Raw genomic sequence first — 23,529 nt, forward strand, 5'->3', positions numbered from 1 at the left:
GAATCAGGTTGCAGAACAAATGTAACCTCTTGCTAGCATATGCCCAACACTTTGCTGAATAAATTGGATGCAATGCTCTGTCACTTGGGGAAAGCGATAGATATCAGTCATCCACTTGCTGCTAATATGATCTCAGATATGACCTATTGTTCTGTAGAATTAGCATACTCATCATTCCAAGGCAGCAACTGAGCAACAAAATGCTCTGCGTTGCAGTTTTGTAATTGAGTTACAATCTGATTATGTGTTAAGGAAAGCGGTGAACTGTTTCATTTGGGATATTTATTTATTTTTGCACTCTATTGTTGCACATGTCTCGCAGTATAATGTGATTGGACAGAGCCTGATCCAGGAGACTGTCGGGATCCGCTCCCGGTTTTGACAACAGCACAGTCAGCCCGTAGCAGAGGAGTTTGGAGCGCTGTAAGGAGTGGGCGTGGCCTGTGAGGAGAGAGGCTGTTCCCAACTCTTTACCAAATACAGTTCAATGAGCTGCTGCTAGTGCGAGGAAGAGAAGGGCTGCTTATTCCTGCCGGGAACCAGGGGCAATCACAGGAGTTGGGGTGAAAGCTTTATCCCATTTATCCAGCACACAGACCAGATCTGACTTGTTCCCATACAAGCATATCCTATTGAAGGCATCTTTATCTGAGTTGGAGTCATTGTGGAATTTGGATTGTTATTAGAGGAAGGAATAGCAGTGATCTCTGATCTCTCTCGCAATCGCAAGTGCAGCATCTGTGATACAAATAGCATCCCATGTGTAGTAATGACTAAGGATTGCAAAGGAGAGCACATTGGATCCGTTTTTCCAGAGGGATCCCTCTCAGTGGATTACTAATGGGACTGTACATGAGCTAGCCCTGATTCTGCACTGCCTCTGCATGTTCCCAAGGTACGGTGCTCTGCTATTCTCTGTGTGTGTAGTCTGTGTGTCAGATCATGCTGTGGTCCTATACTGCATGTCACGCTGTCTCTTTAACTAGAGACCATACCTCTCTCAGTCCATTGTAAAGCGCAGCGGCATATGCTGGCGCTATGCAAGTCCATGTGGGCAGATGCCCAAGCTCTCACGTGCAGGCAGAGGGAGGCATAGGCAGCTCTCTGTCTCCCACACAGATACAAAGGCAGGGATGGTCTGGGGGGGATCTGCTCCCTCTCCTAGCATTGTGAGTGACTGTCTCGGAACCAAGCGTGCAAATGCTCATTCTGTGCATTAGAGAAACTTGTGAGTGGCCCGGGGGTAGCTAATTGCTGCTGATGGGCTGATTGTCCCCTGTCTGGCGGTGGGCTCTGTGCATCAGCGTAGACCCCTCAAGCACTTTAAGGTTTAACTTGGATGAAAGGGTCGCGATGGGGTCGGCTGTAAATAGCTACTGCATCAAACCCAGCTACATTTCCTCTCCCTAGTTCCGGGCATTACCCTGTTACCCCTTACCCACAGTATCCTCATTCGTCCCCTGCATAGCATAAAGTTGCAATGAAACCATTGGGATGAACCATTGACTGTGCTGCCCGGCGCACCCACCCCTGTATCTCTGTTTCCAGTGTATCTCTCTCTAGTAAAATATATTCTGGCACACTGCAGTTATAAAGGCTATTGGAAGAACAATGTGGGACTCTTCTATGATAGAGAAGATTCCTTAATGCAAACATTCCTATTGCACAGCAAACATTCCTATTGCACAGTGTGTATTGTTCTACCTAGATATCCTCAAGCCCTTTAGTTAAGTTTTCATAGTGCAGTTAGTAGGGGCAGCACCAGTGACAGAGTAACAAGAGGGCTGGTGCCCAGGAGCCCCCGGACACAGGGGGCCCCCACACACACTAAGGGGCCCCCACACATAGCTACATCACCAGTAGAAGGGGGGGGGGGGACTGTGGAATCTGTGAATGGATGTTTCCGTGTGGCATAATGTGAACTGGGGGCACTGCAGTGTGTTCAACACTTTAGTTTTGCTTGGAGTACTTCTATATCATACTTATATTAACATATACAATTGTCCATCGTAGAAGCAAGCAGAGATCTTACAAGCTAGTTGACCTGACCCAAAACACTAATCTGTCAAGGCACCCATGGTTGGGGAGGATGAATTATTATTTATTAGCAGTTTCTTATATAGCGCATACATATTCCGTAGCTCTGTACAAAGAATATTTGAACATTCACATCAGTCCATACCCCAGTGGAGCTTACAATCTATATTCCCTACCACATGTACATACACACACACACACACACACACACAGATATTCTAGGGTTAATTTTTGTTGGGCACCAATGAACCTACCAGTATATTTTTGGGATGTGGGAGGAAACCGGAGTACCCAGAGGAAACCCACGCAAGTACGGGGAGAATATACAAACTCTGCACAATTAGAGTCATGGTGGGAATCAAACTCATGACCTCGGTGCTGTGAGGCAGTAATGCTAACCATTACACCACCATGCTGCCAAGTGTACCACATATACAGTGCTGCGAACCACTTGTGGTGCCTTATAAATAAAATAATAATAATAGCGCCTGGGCGCTGCGTCCGGCTGCTCGCTGATGAAATGCCCGGTAGCTGCTGCACTGTGTTACCATGTGCAGAGAGGCAGTCATCTAAGAGTAATGTCCTTTAAGTGCTCTGGCTGTGAATGTGAACAGGAGATAGTAGGAGCTGAGGGAAGCTGGCTGCAAATCCCCCCATGTGTTGTTTTCCCCGGCTGCCTTCTGGAGCTTGGTTCCGCCTGGTGCATTCGGGGAAATGGAGCAGAAAGTCAGGGAGCTGGTGTGGGCTGCTGTACTCCCAGAGGGGCCCTGTAGGGAAATTAGATCATTGTAGTTCAATGTCTGGGATGGATTTGGGGAGCTCTGAGAAATCCCTGAAAACATACTGCTACTGACCCACTGTCAGAGATCTATCAATGCCATTGGGTGGAGAGATGTATTTGTGTACCTTTTACTGTAGAATAACTAGACAATAAAACCAACCAATCAGCTCCTGTCATTGACAGGCTGTGTTTGAGGAGCTGACTCTGGTTAGTACTTTATTTCTCTCCAATCTTTAATAAATATGCCCCTTATTTGTTTAATCCATGTAAGAAACTATTTACTGCTAATGAAGCAATATGGGCACTTCCCCCTGTGTTCCCAAAGAGCAATAAGGACATAGAAGTTGGAATCATTGCATTAACACACATTTATCTTTTAGTGGCTTGTTAGAGTGGAAAACACACGTGGTGCCTGGAAGATACAACAAAAGTTAATTGCATAAAACCTCTGTGTCTGCTCTGTGTCTGCATTACCTTGTAATCTGGACACCCAACGGTTTCACTGCTCATAGCAAGTCAGTTGTGCCCACAGCATCTTCTAATGGCCGTACAGTATAAAAATGCTTATTTCCCATAAGTGTGCTTCTGTTTATAACTGTTCTGCCAGGAGTCATTCCTTATTGCTGTACAAAGGATTGATTTGTCTTTACTATTTCCAAACTAATAAACATGTAAAAAAATAGAAGGACTGTTTAAACGTTATCTGGGTCAATGCATTGCAAGCAATACACTTGTGGGCGTTCCAGACCACTTTTGAAATTTTAGGGAGCTTGACAGCAGATTTGTTGTGTGGTTGGATTAAGGGAAAGACCAATGTATTACTGGATACTCATTGCCCTGAACTAAAATAGAAAAGGCAACCATAAAGGTCTGCTGTTTGCCCTTTTCTGGCTGCAATTGTTCCCAAGGCAAGTGCTTTAAACGTTAATTATTAACTTAACTTTAAACAGACAGAATTCTGTCTCCAATCTTGAAAAGTAAATGGGATTGATTTGTGTTTAGCCAACAGCTTGGTCCTGTTCTGATTCCAAGTAGCTTTCATTTTAGTATTAAAGGTGCTTATGGTTTTTATTGTACAGAATTAAACAACCCCCCCCCCCCAAAGCTCAGTTTTGCTTTTATTGGGGGGGGGGGGGGGGGGTAATTCTCAAAACTCAGAAAGCGATAAAATTGCTGGAGATAAAGTGCCATCCAATCAGCTTCTGCCTTACATTTTACAGGGTATGTTTGAAAAATGATTGATTTGATGGGTTTTTACTTTATCTCTTACAATTTTTTCTCCCTCCAAGCTCTGATGAACACCCCTCTATATCTGTCTTGGTGCTGCTGGGTTTGTAAAGATTTGAATGAATATCAAAGTACATTTTTTCAACTGGTGCCTACACATTGATTAACCCAAGTGTGAAAATTGGCAAGCAGACATATGTATTCATCATAATGACCTTTAATGTTTACCTTATATAGGTAACATCATCTTTTTTTTACACATTTTTTTATTTGAATTTTTATAACAAATGTGAGAGACACTGGCATTTGCAGCGGATATTGTGAACCCCCCTCACAGAGAGGTTGGCACTGAAAGGGTTAATTAGGCTGCATTGTAAATGAACAACTACTGTATGTATTCAAACCTTATAGGTATAACATATATTTAAAGTTAATGTCAATGCTTGTTCTAATGCTGTAGTCCCTTTTGTTCAATGCAAATAACTTTAAGCATTGTGAATCTCTTAATCAGAATAATGTTTTCATTGCTAAATCCGAGTATACGTGCGAATGTGCTGATAATCTAGTTTAAACATTCGGGTTTCATAGACATCTGTAAATGCTGATGTAGTAGCAATGTATCGCATATCACAAGAAAGAGATAATATCTGGCAATTGGCATGTTTTAATGAATTTGAAGAATTGCATCTCCAAGGACCTATTTTATCTGTTATATTAGATTGCCAGGCATATGTTTTTTTGCTCTTACATCTACTAAGGTTGTTTAGGTTTGATCTGTTGTGTGATTAGCTTCAGCAAGCTCGTTAAATGGACATGAGATGAAATCTATATGCAGTATATATATATATTGTTTTAAGACACATGGATTTGTGTTACTTTGCTACTTGGAGATACAGCAGATTGTGACTCTACTGAGCTTGTCATTGGTGTGTGGTAGACTTGCCTGGTAAATGTATAGGGGATGGATGGATGGGGGTGGATGGAGGATTTAGACAAGTAGGTGCCTTTATTGCAAAACCTGCCAGTGTGTATATCCTGTCATAAATCCAATTATGCAATTGTGTACATGACAGCAAATTTGTTTGTGTGTTGTTCTAATTGACAAAGGGAACTCCTTCCTTTTCATTGCAAGCCCCTCAGTATGACTTGTAAAAGGGATAGAGTTGACAGATACAGCGACTGCTGGCCTGTTCCCCTTCTCATTGTATCAAAACCAGAATGTAGTTTCTGATAACACTACCAACTGGCAAGAGGCCATGTTAAGAAAAGATACCATGTATATACAGCATGTCACCTAACCTGTTTGTATTGTCTCTTCATGATACAGCCAGCACGGGATCTTAACCCTAAATTGAGATAGTGTTTAATATTCAGTGATAGACCATTATTGCAGTTGCAACATTTAAATAGAAACATGTAAACTTGATTAGATGTGTTTAAGTATTCTTCAGTAACTGACGATGTACATAGGAGAAAATAGGTTTTATTCAATGGGTTGTGCACAGCTCCCCTGGTGGAGGCACTGTGAATTGCAGGGATGGTTTGTTTTCGAAACCTATTATTGTCATACCATTTTTGTAGATAGTTTTTACATATTTACTAAAATAATGGCCTTTTTTAGTAGAATTTTTGATATTAAGAAGTTGGAGCTAAATACTTTGTCTATTTTAAAGGTTGAGGGGGAAATTAAATTAGGCTAGCACTAAAATGAGTCCACAACAGAATTTGCTATATTGTTTACCTTACCTCTTTTTGGCAGCCATACTGGCCATTAAATTAGTGCCGGGTGCTCTTGTGCTGCAAAGTTACACTTCTCCAATATTAATTACAATATATTTTGTATTCTTGTGTGTGTTTAAATAAAAGGACTGGAATCTATTAAACTGGAGTGATATACTTGTTGGTCCCCTGTTATCAGGGCTATATTTGTGGCGGAACGGTCCGGAACGCCGTTCCTGAAGTTCAGTTGAAAAATGACCTCACCAGGAACGGCGTTCCGGAAGTTCAACGCCGGGCGCAGGCTGCAGCACAATAAACAGAGATTGCCTGCAATCTCTGTTTACGCGGCGGCAAGGAAGATGTACTTCCTGCGACCGCCCCCTGACCTCCTCTCCATGGATGCGCCTGAAGTCAGTGTCAGTGCGCATCCATGGTGACTCCCGCGCCCGACACCCACCGAGACACGCTGTCCCGCTCGGCGCACGCCTGTCTCTCTTACTGCTCTTTCCCGCCCGCATGTCTGGACCGCCCCAAGGATTAACTCTCCCTCCGCCTGCCTGCCTGAGGGCGCAGATGACTGATGGGCTGGAGGTGGCCTGGTAAGTTCTAACTTAATGCTGCCCCAATCACTGTAGACTGGCCTATTGGAGGGGTTATGTAGCCACTAAGGAGACAGGTCAGTTGGAGACCTGCCCAGCATACCAATCTGCCCCTGCATGTGTGTGTCCCAATCTGTCCCTGCATGTGTGTGTCCCAATCTGTCCCTGCATGTGTGTGTCCCAATCTGTCCCTGCATGTGTGTGTCCCAATCTGTCTCTGCATGTGTGTGTCCCAATCTGTCCCTGCATGTGTGTGTCCCAATCTGTCCCTGCATGTGTGTGTCCCAATCTGTCCCTGCATGTGTGTGTCCCAATCTGTCCCTGCATGTGTGTGTCCCAATCTGTCCCTGCATGTTTGTGTCCCAATCTGTCCCTGCATGTGTGTGTCCCAATCTGTCCCTGCATGTTTGTGTCCCAATCTGTCCCTGCATGTGTGTGTCCCAATCTGCCCCTGCATGTGTGTATCCCAATCTGTCCCTGCATGTGTGTATCCCAATCTGTCCCTGCATGTGAGTATCCCAATCTGTCCCTGCATGTGAGTATCCCAATCTGTCCCTGCATGTGTGTATCCCAATCTGTCCCTGCATGTGTGTATCCCAATCTGTCCCTGCATGTGTGTATCCCAATCTGTCCCTGCATGTGTGTATCCCAATCTGTCCCTGCATGTGAGTATCCCAATCTGTCCCTGCATGTGTGTATCCCAATCTGTCCCTGCATGTGTGTATCCCAATCTGTCCCTGCATGTGTGTATCCCAATCTGTCCCTGCATGTGTGTGTCCCAATCTGTCCCTGCATGTGTGTATCCCAATCTGTCCCTGCACGTGAGTGTCCCAATCTGTCCCTGCACGTGTGTGTCCCAATCTGTCCCTGCATGTGTGTATCCCAAGATAAGTATGAAATTGTAATAGCCATAATGAGGATTCACAGCTGAATCCGTGCACCCCTGAATACGAATAACGGGCATCTTGGTGTGGGCCTTATATATAACGGTCATCTCTGTGTGTGACATGTATAATAACTGTTACGGAGCGGGGCATATGTGTAATGGGCATGACGGTGTGGGGCTTATGTATAATGGGCATGACGATGTGGGGCTTATGTATAATGGTCATGACAGTGTGGGGCTTATGTATAATGGGCATGACAGTGTTAGGCTTATGTATAATGGGCATGACGGTGTGGGGCATATGTATAATGGGCATCTCTGTGAGTGGCATATGTATAACGGGCATCTCTGTGAGTGGCATATGTATAACGGGCATCTCTGTGTGGGCCTTATGTATAACGGGCATCTCTGTGCGCGGCATATTTATAATAAGCATTAAAGTGTGGGGCATATGTATAATGGGCATCTCTGTGAGTGGCATATGTATAATGGGCATCTCTGTGAGTGGCATATGTATAACGGGCATCTCTGTGGGCCTTATGTATAACGGGCATCTCTGTGCGCGGCATATTTATAATAAGCATTAAAGTGTGGGGCATATGTATAATGGGCATCATGGTGTGGGGCATATGTATAATGCAAATCTCTGTGTGTGGCATATGTATAATAAGCGTGACGGAGTGAGGAATTATGTTTTTCTTTTTCTTTTCTATTTTTATGTAATGCCCCGCCCCTTTTGTAGCTCCTCCCACATCACCGCCCACTTTCTGCCCCCGCCCACAGTTCCTGAACCTATTTTCCTACAAAAATAGCACTGCCTGTTATTCACCACTGACATATTATTTTAATATATCAAAGCAGACTGCACACTTGCTTTCCAAAAATGTATTACATTAATTGTTTGACCTATGCAGAAATTAACCACATGAAGACCACTATGACTATATCTCCTTGGAAAATACATTGGGGCTGATTCAGGATCACTCAGTGTGGTCCGAATTGTGCCCCATCGGCAATGGTTCAAGGTATGCGCAAGCGCATTTCATGTGCAAACGCCGGTAATGAAGAGCTTTGGCGAATTACACATTCTCCGTGCCGTTCGTTGATGGGAGCGGGGACGGTATTTCGGTCGGGCGGTACTAAGGGGCTCGCTAAGCAACGATTGACCACTGCTTAGGGAGCCTTACTGAATCAGGATCATTGTGTATTCGTAAGCATGTTCATTTTGTATAATGTGCTATAAAGTCAGTAAATAATCATGTTTTCGTTGTCTTTGCGCCATCACTTAGTACATACAGTATGACATACTTATATTGCCACCCAGTACATATGTACTGTCTTGGTTAAATGGAAGTAGCCAGTTTATGGGCAGAATGCGTGAAGAATGCAGGCCATCAGTTCTCTGTGAGCTGCGCCTCCTCTTCAGTGTTTCGGGTGACCTCGACAGAAGCTGTAACAGGGAATAGAAGAGTCTGAGGTTCCTAATTAGGCACTCACTCTATTTTTCCCTATTAACAGAACACTATATTTCTCAGTATATCTGGGACTGCAGATCATTACATGCTTTTATCTAGGCTTATCATTTCAAGGCTAAATAAATATAGACCTTGGTACTGGCTTTGTCCCAATAACAGAACAAAAGATACCTCTATCCCACATTGCCACTATTGTATAACATGTGTGTGTGATAATTACTCCTCCCTATATCTGGGGCTCCCTGCAGCCAGTTTTCCCTGGCATTGCCAGTAAAATGCGTGGGTGATGGGTGGACTAGTTATAATCCCAAATATGACCCCCCCACCCCCTGTTTTTTGGGGAATTGGGATTGCAATATATATTATAAAAATAAAATATTTGAGTATGTTGTAGTACAGCTTTAACAAGAGAGCCTGCAAAGCAATTTAGAGTAGACTCAAATATTCTTATTTTCAGAACTAGAGTTTCTCCGTAAAATATAATGTGGGTGAACTATTGTTACGTTTCATGTAAGACATGTTTTTTTTTTTTTAACTATGGTCTCTCAAGGGAAGAACTATACATAAAATATCTGGGACATACAAGATCTTTGAAGAATTCAGATGGAGCTAGGTTTGCTAAAATGAACACTACCCCATAGCTAAGGGTTAAGTGGTGAATTTCTTTAAGGCATTTGTAATATATTCTACAATTTTCTCAAAGACTTCCGCTGCTATTAACTTACTATGGGGGTTTCTTACTAATGAAAGTGCATTTTGGGGTGTCCCCTAGCAACCAATGGCCAGTGAGCCTTAATACGCCTAGTGGAAGCTATTTGTAAATGACAATCAATGTGTAACTGAAGCAAATAGACACAGTTTCTGTGATTCTATACAGTATAGGGGGTTATGCAGGCCTGTGACATTGCCTCCGCCCTGCCAGAGGGAAATCCCGCTCTGTGCCACAAATTGCTTGCGAGAATCAGGCTGAGTAACTGCAAATTCTTCCGCAACTCGCTCACTATCGAATGATTTCTCCACTGTGTGTAGTCTGTGCGTAACCCAGAACCTACTCGGCCTGTGCGATAAACACAGGCTGATAGAGGCCAGATCTGACATCACAGACCCTCCCTGAATACGCTTGGTTACGCCTGCGTTTTTTCCGTTTTTCCATTTTGCGAATGGCTTGCCATCAGAAAAGACACTGGATTTTTTGTTGTTGAATGGCCTCACGCATGCATGCGATCCGTACGCATGAGCAGTCGATGATAGTCTTCCGCTTCCAAAATCGCGGGGCTGTGATCAGGTCTAAATAACCCCCTAAATGCAGTGTAAATTGTTATATTTCAGTGGCGCTTGGAGATTTTCAGATATAACATCTGTGTTTTAAAACACGTAGTCCTCATCGATTGCACATAAGTGTAATAAGACCCTCCACCACAACTGAGGTGGTACTGTATGCCAATGATGCTTTATATTCAATGTTATAACCCATGTAATCAATCCGACATGGGTTCCCTCTTTACTTGGTAATATTGATATTTTGAAATACTCACCATAATCGTTTGTGATCATTGGCGGACATGAGACTGTCACCTATAATAACTCCTGTGTTGTCTTCATACCAGTGTAATTACTAGGCAGCTGTTGTGAGAACAAAGGGATAACGTGTAGTCTGTTCTTTAGCCATTAGAGTTGCATATCTGTTATGCTGCACTGATCAATTGATTGAAAATCCGTACTCTGTGTTTGCGTTTCCTATTCCAGTTCTCAGATGTTTCACATGGTCTGCTCTTTAGTTAATTCCTTTAGCATCTTTTAAATGATGGCCTAGCTAGCTAGTGAAACTGTTTGCCTGATATTCATCTATTAATCATGGAAACTGCTTTCTTATGCGGTTGCCATAGCGCCGGGGCCTCAGATAGTGTTGGGGTGCCTTGGGGAAGCTGTCTGTATAACAGGACTTGCAAGCCTTGCAGTTATTTTGGCAGTAGCTGAGCTTGAAAAGAACAGAGCAATATCCAACATTATTCAGTATTGGATTAAAAGAGGCAATTCCTAGATGTGTCTCTATGGACCTTGTTATGTGAACATCCAGCTGATATGTGTTTTTCCAGGATATTTTTTTTTTCTTTGTTCTTGTAAATTAAAAAAAAGAAACACTGCTCGGGGAGCGGAGTTACCTTAATCTTTCAGGGAGGGCGCAGAATGCTTTTCATCACAACCAGTGATAAATGTCCTCGCTAATGACTAGAGTTTAGGCCTCACAAGGAAGTTCATGTTGTCATAAACAAATAGAAGTCGAAGATGGAAACAAGATTTAAAAAAAGAATTATTTTTTTCATGTTCCAGATTGAAAAAAAAATTCAGATTACATTGGCAATTAAAGTACCTAAATAAAAATAATCAATTTAAACATATCATAGTCATGAGTAAACATGACCATTATCTACTAGTGGTTATTTATTATCCATTATATTGAACAATCCTCGTAAAGGCTAAACCTGGGTACACACTAGACCTTAATTTAAGCGATTTGCCCAATAACAATAAGTCACTCATATTGTCGAAATGTGTACATCTTTAGCACCTGCGTGCTCACACAGCCTGATCACGACATCCCCCATCATCTATACATAGAGCTCAATCGGATGATGCTGCTGGCAATGCCATGCTGCCCCCCCCCCCCCCCTCTGTCTCTCCATCTTTGCCTCATCGGCAACCATGTATACACTTGCCAATGCCAGGTTCTGTCACCCACGATATTGTTCTGGGTAGACATCATCTAGTGTGCACCTAGCATAATTCTGTCTTGTTTCACCCTTCTAAGGGCAGGAAATACCTCTTTAAAAATAAATACAAATAAAATAAAAAAAAGTCCTATTTGCTTGGAATATGTCATACGCTGTGTTAATGTGGCATCAAATTTGGGCACGTGGCTGCTCAATGCTTAGTGTTGCTGTACATTGTTGGTGGGACTATATTTTAATGAATAAAACCCCTGCTGAGTGCAGCTTGCCATCTGCTTCCATTTCCAAAATGCTTTATCTCAAGGAGTAGCACAGTGTAGTGTCAATCACCCTGGGTGTTCAATATGGATCCCATTGTTCTTGCTTCAGGTTGTCACTTCAAGCAACTAGCCTTATCTGCCCAAGGGTGAAATTACATCTTATGGTCCAGGGGCCTTTCACACATCCTCAAATGGGTGGCTTATTTTTTAAATTGCAGTATTTTTAGTGCCCAAATGATGCATTTTAAAATGAACTAATTGTGCCATGCATTGCATTGACTGGATGCACATAAAACCTAGCATGGGAATGTCTCTTCATAACATATTTCATGATTTACAGTGTACATACTTACAAAATATTCATTCTAAATGCATATTAATGAGCCCCAAAACACAGGTATTGAAATGCATATGCAGCCTATTTCATAATTGGTAGAACATACTGTGGAACTATTGGTCAGGAATTAAATGGAAACACTAAGGGACATAGGGGTACATGTACTAAAGCGGGATAAGGGGCCAAACAAAAACAGCAGATAAAATCACTATACGTGTTCCTTTTCATTAAGATTTGTTGTGTCTTCAGCCTGCCAGTATTAGTAGCATGCTACAATATTGTAGCTGCACAGCACCTGGGTCACTCGAGCTGCCATAAGTGTCCCTGGCATTACTAAGACAAGAGATTTTTTTTAACCGCAAGGCATCTTTTCCAGTTATCAAATCACCTCCTGTAGCTGACAGTATCTGCTTCTCCTCAGTGGAAAAGCATGAAGTGATCTTAGTCAATAATGGGGCAGATGTATTAAGCCATAACAAGAGATAAATGCAAGGGTGATAAAGAGAGATAAACGTCCAGCCAATTAGCTCCTTACTGACTTTTTTCAAACACAGCCTGTAACATGGCAGTTAGCAGGTGATTGGCTGAACATTTATCACTCTTTATCACCCCTGCATTTATCTCTTGTTAAGGCTTAATACATCTGCCCCAAAGTTTTGACAAAATAAAAAAAGCCACATCACTGTGTCTGCCTGCTGCCTGGTAACACCATAGGGGGAAACTTAACATTTACGCTTAGGAGCTGCTTTTTCTTTACCTTAAGTGGAGTTTTAGTACATGTACCTGTGATTCAGAGGTGGACGCAAATTGCCTTGGTGTGGGCTGTGACAGGTGCATTCACAGGCTGTGACAAGCCCCCAAAACAGTTGGGACACACCTGCATTTCAGGCACCACTTACGATACTCCACCCAAATGGTTGCTAGCTTTCTATCATCACCGCACATGCATTGTGTGGCAGAGACTCGGCCGAAGAACTGAAACTATTGGCCACTGCGATTAAATCAAAACTGCATCTTCCTCTCAATCTAGCCCTAGATGTTAGCTGATCCCATATACCGGTAATTGGGTATTCACTGATAACACACTCATGGACTTTGGGTTTAGATGATATTCCAATCATTTTAATTATGTCCCAACCTAATCTTAACTAAATTTTCACAATCTGATCATATGGTAGTATCATTTGGTAATATATGAATATGAACTAGTGATTATTTGAATGTGATGCGATAGGTATGTTGCAGTTTTTTTCTCAAATTGATTCTCGAGATAAAAAGACCATTTTTTTCAGTGGGCTTTAAAGTAGTTTTGAAATAGTGGTTAAGCTAAAGCTACATAGGTATATATCAAAGGGAAATTAAGTACATTTTTTCTTCTGTTTATCAGGGGAAAGGATACTAATAGACCCCGATTACGATACAGGATTCTATATGCTCAGTGTCGGTGAAGATACATTTGCATTTGTGGAACAATATTGAGACCTATGAATTCTGTGCAGCACTCCTGATGTTTGGAGCCGATCCAACTGGGCTGTGAATAAACATCAGCCCCCATTGCTGTATACACCCTGAGGCTAATTCAGATCCCATAGCAACTTCTACAGAATGTGCAAAGTACCTGATGACCTATTATTGTTATTATTATCCTTTATTTATATGGCACCACAAGGGTTCGGCGGCTCCATGCAAAGCACATAATCAAATGACCAAAACAATAAAACTATGACTTACACTGACTATACACTAGTGCGGGTGGGCCACCTTTCACCCGATTCTGATGGATCAGGCCGAGAAATCGGGGGAAAAGTACCGTGCGCATAGGATCGGAGTAGGAGGGCAGACACCCTCCGGCAGGTGAATGGGCATCACCTGCAATATAACAATCTTATGTGACTTCCCCCGAGAATAGTCTAAAGGTCCATACACACTGGGAGATTTTGAGCTGAAATCAGCTCTGTTTTGCCGTTTGAGCTTTCAGCTCAAAAGCTGCCCAGTGTATACGGCCTGGTGCATCATCGCTGACCACCGCCACTCATCGCGTCAATCGTGGGGGTGGCGGCCACAATGGGGGGCCATTATTTTTTACACACATGACGGGGCCATACCCAATGAGAAATGGCCCATATTGGCCCTTTTACCATTTTTTACTATGTTAAATGGACTCAGTTTCAATGTTAAAAAAATTTAACATTGAAGCTTATGGACACGATGGACCCGATTTCTCCATAGGCTTCAATGTTAAAATAATTTAACATTGAAGCCTATGGACACGATGGACCTGATTTCTCCATAGGCTTCAATGTTAAATTATTTTAACATTGAAGCCTATGGAGAACTCGGGTACATCGCGTCGGTCGCGTCGTGTGCGTTTTGGTATGCACCCGACGCGACAGACACAATTTTTTCCGACACGACCACCACGATAAAAATCGTGGTGGCCGTGCTAGGAAACAAGTACCGTAATACCCCTTTCACACGCAACTTGGGTAATTGCCGGGTCGAGGTGCAGTGTGAGCACCAAACCTTATAACTCGGGTCGACCAACCTGGTAATTCGACCCGGGTTATAAGAAGAGTTAAACCTGGGTCATCCTGTGTAGAATGGGCGACCTGGTTTCGATGTGGAAGTGCCAGCTTAACGTTTTGAAAGTGGTATTAGGGAAGTAAAAAGTTTACTTTCTAAAGGGGAGGGGTAGGCATACATGGATGGCACATATGGGGTACAGTGAGCAAGCTTCATTGTCTGAAAAAATGTTATATGCTATAAAATATAATATAACTACTGTACTGTAATGAATTGAGGACATCAAAAGTGGACGTGCCTGGGAGGACAGGGGTTTTTGGCACACTGAGGACTTGCTTATTACAGTATTTCCCAGTTTTTCTTGTCAAGTTGGGGAGACAATGACAACTTTCATTGTTCCTTGGCTGAATATTTCCCCAGAAAGCAAAAACCTTCAGGCAGAATTGTGTGCTGCAAAATGAATTCATATACAATAGTAGTTGCCAAAATAGTAAAAGTTACAAAGGTCTATAACATGGAAATAAATGGTGTTTAATAAAACGCTTTTAGATTTCATTCAATAGGCTCTAATTTTGTTTAAGTTACAAACCCTTTAAATAGTTGCAGCTTATCTTCCACAAACTGTTGCAATACAGGGGTATTCCTTACCAGTTAATTAAGTAAAATGGTCATAGGTTGTGGTGAGTGTTATTGGAGTAAACTGCTCAAAGAACAGAACAGGAAACAGTATCCAAACTACATTATGAATTACTTATGTTCTATTTTATACCTACATGATCATTTATAGATGGCTGGAAGCTGATTTTTATTTTTGGGGGAGGATTTTCTAGAACTTGCATTAGACCATAATTATTTTTGTATTATTATTTTTTCATTATATTCTACTTTAAGGGAGGCATTGAACTAAAACAAATGGCTTTTGTATTATGCAAAGGTGAATTTTAATTGCAGTTTTTCACTGAATAAAAATACATACTATATGCTTTTGTGTGTTGGAGTTGGATGTTATTACAGCATGTACCAGTAAGCTTGTCAATAAATATTGAATTAGCAGTTTGAACTCTATATTCAGAAAACAAGAGGCTGTATAACCCTGACTGTGAAATGGCATTTTGTTGCTGCTAAAAAAAAAGGCGTCATTTTATAGGTATTGTAAGACGGCATTAAATGACAAACTAAAAATAGACATTTTAATATACACTATCTATAGCATACTAATAGAACTTTGTAAAAAAAATTACTGTAATGTGTAACTGTATGCGTCCTCCATGTTTTCTTACCCCATACAGCAAGATACATAGCCAACACCGCTTCTTTCAGTTATAGGACAAAAAGCTGTAATAGCAAAGCATAGCATTTTGTGATAATTTGGCATTTCCTGACTGTTTAGGAGCCTGTGTTCACCATAAGATGTGTATGTTAGAACATTTCTGTTCATTAGGAGACTGCAAGTCAAAGAAAAAGCCTTTTTGCTTCTATTTGAGTGGAGCACTGATCATCTGACATACTACTCTTTATTCTTCTACAACTCTATTTTGTGACAATCAATGACTTGAACTGTATAGGAATCAGCAGAATCTTGTCTATTAATCTTCAACTTTAAGGGGGTATTCTATCCCAAATCACGACTGTCGGTACGTCCAGACAGCCGTGACCCTGGCCTGTTTTTGTTTTTGCTCGACTGCAAATCGCCAGACGGGATTCAATGTCCCGTCTGACACTCGGTGAAAAGGGGGCGTTTCCACGTAAACAGCCGTGGATTGTCGAGATCCGGCTGTGATTGCAACAATTCATGGCCGTTCTCGGCAAAACGTGTCCAAAAGCTTTTAAAGTCAAGCCCGTTGTCTTGATCTGCCTCTTCAATGCTGTCGGGAAAAACAGCATTGAATAGGCGCCCACCACTATTTCCCCCGTCGGAAATAGCGGCAGGAATTCAATACCCCCCTTTATGCTTAAATTCTGATCAATAATGATACTAACTGGAATTAAAGGGGCCTAAATACGGGGAGATTTGCTCAGCGGTCTGAGTGAAGCTACATATTTTAGAACGCTCAGCAAGATTGCTCAGCACTAAAATCGCTCAGGTTTAAAATTAGTGACGATACTGGTAAAAAGGTTTGCAACATTTTAAAAATGTACAGTGTATTTAAACATGGGATATCATCTATGTAAATACATATTTATGTTTCCACTTACACACATAATGCTCACCATTCTGCAGCTGGAAATCTAGAAGCTTAAGAAAGTGTAACATTTTAAATGCAATAAAAAAAGGATAAAGTGGCTTTTACTGTGACTAGCTACTAGAATCCCAGACGCCGAAATTCTTTGGGGAGTAGTCTCACGCTTTTAAGCACCACAGCAGTGTTTGATATTGCCGCCTGACTACCATAGACTGCAATTAGCACCCAAACTTCAGCTACTATGGAAAGAAAACATGTACTGGCTTATTTCCCTGTATAAGGAGGATGAGACCCTGGAAAAGGGTATTTTTCTTTCTTACAGTACAAGGAAGATAGAACTAACCAAGACATAAAATTGTTGTTATCAATAAGACACCTTTACTTATAATAATATAGCGTAGCTGAAATGTGCGGTTGCCCTTAGTAACCTATCAGTAATGTATATTTATAGTTTTATTACATTATACAATGTGGATTGCAGAACTGGACGAATGGAGAAGTTGCCAATAGCAACTTAGAATTTTTTTTTAGTACCTCTCATAGAATGCAGTCACGAAAACACATAGGTTCGTGGATTGTTGCGGATCTCATGTGTATTTGTGTGAAAAAGAGCAATCTTTCTTGAAAAAAGAAGGGAAATAATTGAATAGTCTTTGTCCAAATATGTAAAAAAAAAAAAAAATTCCCCATGAGAACAATAAGGGCCCAATTCAGATGTATATTTGCTGCCTAGCTAGCAAGTTATAGCCGCCCCGTTGACCGCACATCCCCCCCCCCAACACTCGAATCACCACCACCCGATTCACATGCATGTTGCCACACAGAATAGAAATCATTTGATAGTCACTCACCATCAACGATTCTTCCTCTTTTCCCAGATAAAAGTAATGCCGCCCATACACGTCCCGATACGGGCGTGCGTTCTGTGCTTAACTAGCATCCATCACATCGCATTGCATGCCTTGTGCATGCCTTGTATATGCAATGCGATGCGATGCGATGAAAAGCAAGTACAAAAAGTATGTGCAGCACATACTTTTTGTACTATGCGATGAGGTGCCGCGGGAGCGCGCACCTCAAAGCACACATCGCACAGCCCGCATCGGGACGCATCGGGACGTGTATGGCCACCTTATGTGCAGCACATACTTTTTGTACTGTGCGATGAGGTGCCGCGGGAGCGCGCACCTCAAAGCACACATCGCACAGCCCGCATCGGGACCTGTATGGCCACCTTATGTGCAGCACATACTTTTTGGACTGTGCGATGAGGTGCCGCGGGAGCGCGCACTTCAAAGCACACATCGCACAGCCCTCATCGGGACGTGTATGGCCACCTTAAGCCTGGACTTCTATACTGCACGATGATTGCCGAATTGGGGGCGGGCGCTGACGTCATGTGATGTCATCCACCCACCTCGAGCAGGCATGCCCATGAAACGCTGGGCGGACCTCAGCGACCTCCCCCAGACTGCCATCAGGGATGGGGCCAAATTCGGTCCTGTGAGAACATGCTTGAATCGGCCCCTGTGAAACAATCATCTTTTTATAAATTGTATGTTTCTTAGACCTAATTATTTTTCAAATGAAGCAAATGCTACACATGTTCAGTAATGGGGAATGTGTTTCAATATATAATTAACTTAATACAATGATATAAATGAGTGATGAGGCTGTAGCACACCACTGAGAAAGGGATGCAGTCAATTTGCTGGCGGTCGGGATCCCGGCGGTCGGAATCCCGACACTGGAATCCCGACCGCCGAAATCCCGAAACTTTCTCCCTCCGTGGGTCTCCACGACACCTATAGAGGGAGAATAAAATAGCGTGCAGAGCGTAGCGAGGCACCGGGCCCGCTGCGTGGCGAGCGCAGCGAGCCCTCAAGGGGGGGCGCTCCACGTCCCCCCCATGTCGGGATTTCGGCGGTCGGGATTCCAGTGTCGGGATTCCGACCGCCGGCATTACATATCGGATCCCTGAGAAATGCTAGTAAATTATATTGAATGTGTCAAGCTAAATACAGGGCATATATAATAAATTATTATTATTATTATTTGATTTTTTTTTTTTTTTGCTTTGGTTCGAGTGGAACAGAGCAATTCTATTGATTTCTGATTGTCCTTACTTTAGAGTGTAATTATGCGCGTGAATTCACTATCTGGAATAACACCGCGAGTCGTCTTTTTCTATCACACACAAACAGAATATGTTTCTCAGAGAAAGAAATACATTTTCAGATCCGCTGACAATGGTTATTACTGTGCAGAAAGCTTACTGAACCTTAAGACAATAGAGTTGTGATGATTTGGATGTTGCAGAGCAGGTCTAACAAAGCACTCCCTTGTTTTAAGGGAGTTGGAGTATGAAATTGTTGGCGCACATTCTTGCCACATTATATCTTATGAGTAACACCTTGCCCTGTACGCTGCATCCTCCACCACAGCTCCTGGCATGCTGTTTACAGGCAGAATTCAGCAAGAAGATCCGAAGATGCTTTTCTGAAAAGTAAAAAAAAAAGACAAATATCATTTTCTGACATCTGAATTTAATTCCAATGTGTGAACAACACGTTTTGATGCTTACATATCTTGTAGCGTCTAACCGCAAACTTGAGAATAATCTGTACTTTCTAATTAGCTGATGTTGTGCTTTATGTGTAACGACAGATGATCTCAGATTGTCTTTCTTACAGTACATATTTTTACATAGAATCAGAATAAAGGAATACATTGCATAGTATAAAGACATCACCGACTTATAGTTTTTAGCCGCCAGTTTCATGGTGCCCATCCATACATGCAACCATTCTGATGCCCAATTAAGCAGCTTTAGGCATAATTGGGTGCACATTTCAGTGTCTGTGGGAACAGCTTGGATACCAGGCTTTAATTGGGAAAATTTATCTAGACACTGTGTATGTGGTCCAGTCAGCGAGATCCAGCTGTTCAGCCCAAGAGGTGAGCGACGGGACCTGTTCTGTGGCAGATCATGTGATCTGTATAGTGACTCCAGACAATGCAAAGGCAGGAAACAGAGGGTATGGGTAAAAACCGGACCCAGACAAGACCCCGGACTGCCGGACCGGACATCAAAATGTGCAGTCCAGAGCTTGTAGTGTCCGGTCTGGGGGGGCATCCTGTCTGGGGGGCTTCACGTGACAGCTGTCACCAGGGAGAGGAGGAGGGGGAGAATAAAGCCTCCCTGTATGGTCCGGGCATGTAGCAAAAACCAGAACGGTCCGGACCACATGGGGAGGCTGTAATCTCCTATTCCTCATGTCCCTGGTGACAGCTGTCAAATGCATTCCCTGGACAAGACACCCCCCGGACCTACAAGCTCCAGACTGCAGATTTTGATGTCCAGTCCGGGTCCGGTTTTTACATAGTCCCGGAAACAGAGAACACTCAGTGGATGAAGGTACAGTATATTGTTGTAATGTGTAAGCTGCAGCATGTATTTCATAACCTAGGATTCATGGTTGAATGTTTAAGAGACATCTGATTATTGGTTAAAGGCGCGGACTCTATCTGACTGGAAGCAGCAAAATCTGAGTTATGATTACGGGAGATTTTAGCAATTTCTCAAAGCTTGTGTTCATTGAACCTGCAAGAGGAGTTATTTCTGGTCAGTGGACATGTTCTCATGTAACAAATGCTCTGCTATAACCTATATTTTACTCTCGCTCGCAATTACCAAGTGTGTGATTGCTAAATTGTGAAAGGAAGAGAAAGAACGGAGGCTGCATTTATATTAATGTGTTTATGGATACTGGGGCAGATTTATCAAAGCTTGGAAAGATTTAAAGTACCCACCAATCAGCTCCTTAAATGTTACAGCCCAGGAGGCCCATTTATCAAGGAGTCATTGTGAATGATAAAACTAGTTGCATATGACAAATGGCGCTCCAGCCAATCAGCTCCTAACATATGGCAGTTAGGAGCTGATTGGCTAGAGCACCATTTATCTTACGCAGCAAGTTTTATCATTCACGATACGTTTTATCACTTGTTAATAAATTAGCTCCTATTTTTGAACATATTAGTTTTTAGCTGATTAAATGGTCCTTTATCACATGCAGAAGACTCCAGGTATAGTAGATTGCAGATGTAAGGTGAGATGCATCAACAGCAAAATATTCTGTCAACCTCATTTTCAGAGGTTTTGCTGCATTCCACATACGCACAATAAAAGCCTAAGGGCTACTCCTTGCATTGATCCTTGTATGGGATCCAATCTGACCCCAATCTGGCCCTGGATGATTTTTCCACATGTAGGAATGGACAGCTATCCCAGTATGTGGGACATATTGGGATAGCTGTCCTTTCTGGTTTTACTCACAATTGTACAAGCGTACGGCATTCCCAAATGTCACTGCGATAAGTGGAAGGATGCAAAATTTGAGGCTAGAGGCATCCCACCTTCATATGTCGCTTTCACATTGAATATTTGGGTCAGATCCGGGATCACAATCCCATATCCAACACGGGTATGGCGCTTGCATATCAAACCTTCTTATAGCCTGGGTCGAATTGCTGGGTTGCGTTCACATCGCACCGCACCTATCATGGGTCCGAGGTGCGGTGTGAAAGGCGTTCTAGTGACTTACCTTCTCTTTCATTGTATCTTCCTGCTGTGGCGTAATCTGCTTCCTGTGTATAGCATTCCTGAAAAATAAGTGACGTTTTAGGGTTTTACAGCTTTGGTTTGGACCATTCCATTCCTTAGGAGGTTTCATCTTTAACCTGTGGTGTGGGCCCTGCCTGACTCTAGACTGCCATTCTTTCCTAATCAGTATTAGTAGTCAAGCTGGGCTGACAGTATATAGAGAAGACCACTGTCAGTGCTACAAGGATATATGTGCAGAAGTGCCAGCAACACTAGATCGGATTAGCAAATCAGGTGCCACATCCCCAATGCCTAGATATTTGGACAGCCTGCCCTGGCAACTCTCTACTTTTGGTGATGTTAGCCGGTTGCTCGGCAGATGCGGTGAGGATGAACCTTACTAAAATGACTGAACAGACAGTAGAAATATGTAATATTTGATAGTTTGAAGAGGTTTATCCAAAGGTGAGAACACTTTATCTTTTACCTACAGCAGGCTTACTTTGTAAGGAGCTGCAAATAGCTGACCTATGATTAAAGGAGATGATCTATTTCTTCTGCTGTTCTTGCTTTTTTGCTGTTATTGCTGATGCATGTTTCTTTTACTCAGCAATGTTTCTTCTTTAGGCTATTCGTAGACTGACGTTCCAGTTCAGCATTTAAGATATGTCTATAGCACATCTTAAGCAGCTGCTGTAGCAAGGGTTATTGTCCATATTTATCACTCAGATATATTGCAGTGTGGTGCTTCGCAGTTTTGAACAATTCTTGTTTCATTTCAGTGCGTCTGATTAGAATCAGCGCCGCTGAAAACTTACATTGATTTGTAATGCATTACAAACACAATGGGGCCGATTCACTTGTTTATCACCCCCCCCCCCCCCATTCTACTGTGACAAGTGCCAGGAGATTGCAGGAGATATATTCAATTGATGTTTTTTGTTCATGCTGATCACGCTCATTATGGTCGAGTTTAAATGCACATATATGCAAAATGTAACCAAAAAATTAGCGCAATGCAAAAAGTCCCATTTGTGCAGTAATATGGGTCACCTTCTGCGCATTTCAGCATGCCACCCCCAAGGAATGCAAGCTGAAGTGCATGTGTTGGCAGCCAATCACACCCGAACGGAGCTACAATTGATTAGCTCTTTTGGGCGCCATCTGCTGGCAGTTGGCACACATATTTAATTTCCTATCTATGTGGTTTATTTACAAAAATGGGAGTTCTATTTCAGATGGGATGTTGCTATGGGCAACCAATAGGATTCAATTAATCTTCTAGAAGATGCTAAATAAATAAAATGTAGATTCTGATTGGTTGCTATGGGCAATATCCCATTTCCAACAGAACTCTCTTCTTAATAAATAAACCTCAATGAGATTTGAGAATAATTATTCACATTTGTAATCTATGAAAATCTTTGGTACTTCCTCTTTGCGGCCACAGCTTACGCCAGTTACGTTAGCCGCTTTCAGAATAGCACCATTGTCCCCTCGCGGGCTTGCTTCGCTCGCCACGTTTCGGGCTCGGTGTCTCGCTTCGCTCGCCACAACTTTACTAAAGGTAATAGATGGTGGCCTGGACACAGGAGGGTGGTGTGGACCCAGGGTGGTGCGGATCACGCTATGTAAAATCCGTAGCGTAAGCCGTGGCCACTAAGGTGAGGAAGAACCAAATCTTCATTTCTAGTTGTAAAGATATGAGCGTAGCTGTGTTGTGATGACCGATCCACAGTGGATCCCTTAAGCTCCACGTAAGTCGTTCATGAATTTCTACATATGGAATGTTGACGTTATGTCAGTGTCAACAATGTTAATATCATAATTTGATATGTCAACCTCCTGCACACGTGGACATTCTGAATGGCGGCTGTCATGCTTGGGTGTTGACATATTGAAAGTCAGCATATTAAACACGCTCGTGCATTGCTGTCTTACACCCACCATGAATTTCTTTCTTATTTGTTGACTTTAATATTTATGTTTAGAGAATATGTCTACCTGGCTGTAACAAACATTTTGTCTATTTTGACAGTTGGTAACTACATGAATCTGTAGCAATATATATGTTATTCTACATAAACCTGCCAAAACCTGCCACTTAAAAGCAATAGATGGATGACTGCATGTTGTCTTGCATACGCGACTGTCTCCGCCGCTGTGC

The 23,529-nt window shown here is 42.5% G+C and overlaps 1 protein-coding gene across 5 annotated transcripts in view; it reads left to right on the forward strand.

Moving 5' to 3' along the window:
- The first annotated feature begins 472 nt into the window (after positions 1–472).
- SEMA6A (semaphorin 6A) overlaps positions 473–23,529 on the forward strand; it is a 190,393-nt gene continuing 167,336 nt past the window's right edge. For 3 of the 5 annotated variants that reach the window (XM_083151611.1, XM_083151612.1, XM_083151613.1), the window contains exon 1: positions 476–895. The gene's annotated coding sequence lies outside the window, so the exon portion shown is untranslated. Of the gene's footprint in view, positions 896–23,529 lie in introns of all 5 variants that reach the window. The other 2 variants (XM_083151614.1, XM_083151615.1) reach the window with 2 other exon arrangements.

Source organism: Crinia signifera, chromosome 1 (assembly GCF_055691185.1).
Source record: "Crinia signifera chromosome 1, ASM5569118v1, whole genome shotgun sequence".
Classification (NCBI taxonomy): Eukaryota; Metazoa; Chordata; class Amphibia; order Anura; family Myobatrachidae; genus Crinia; species Crinia signifera.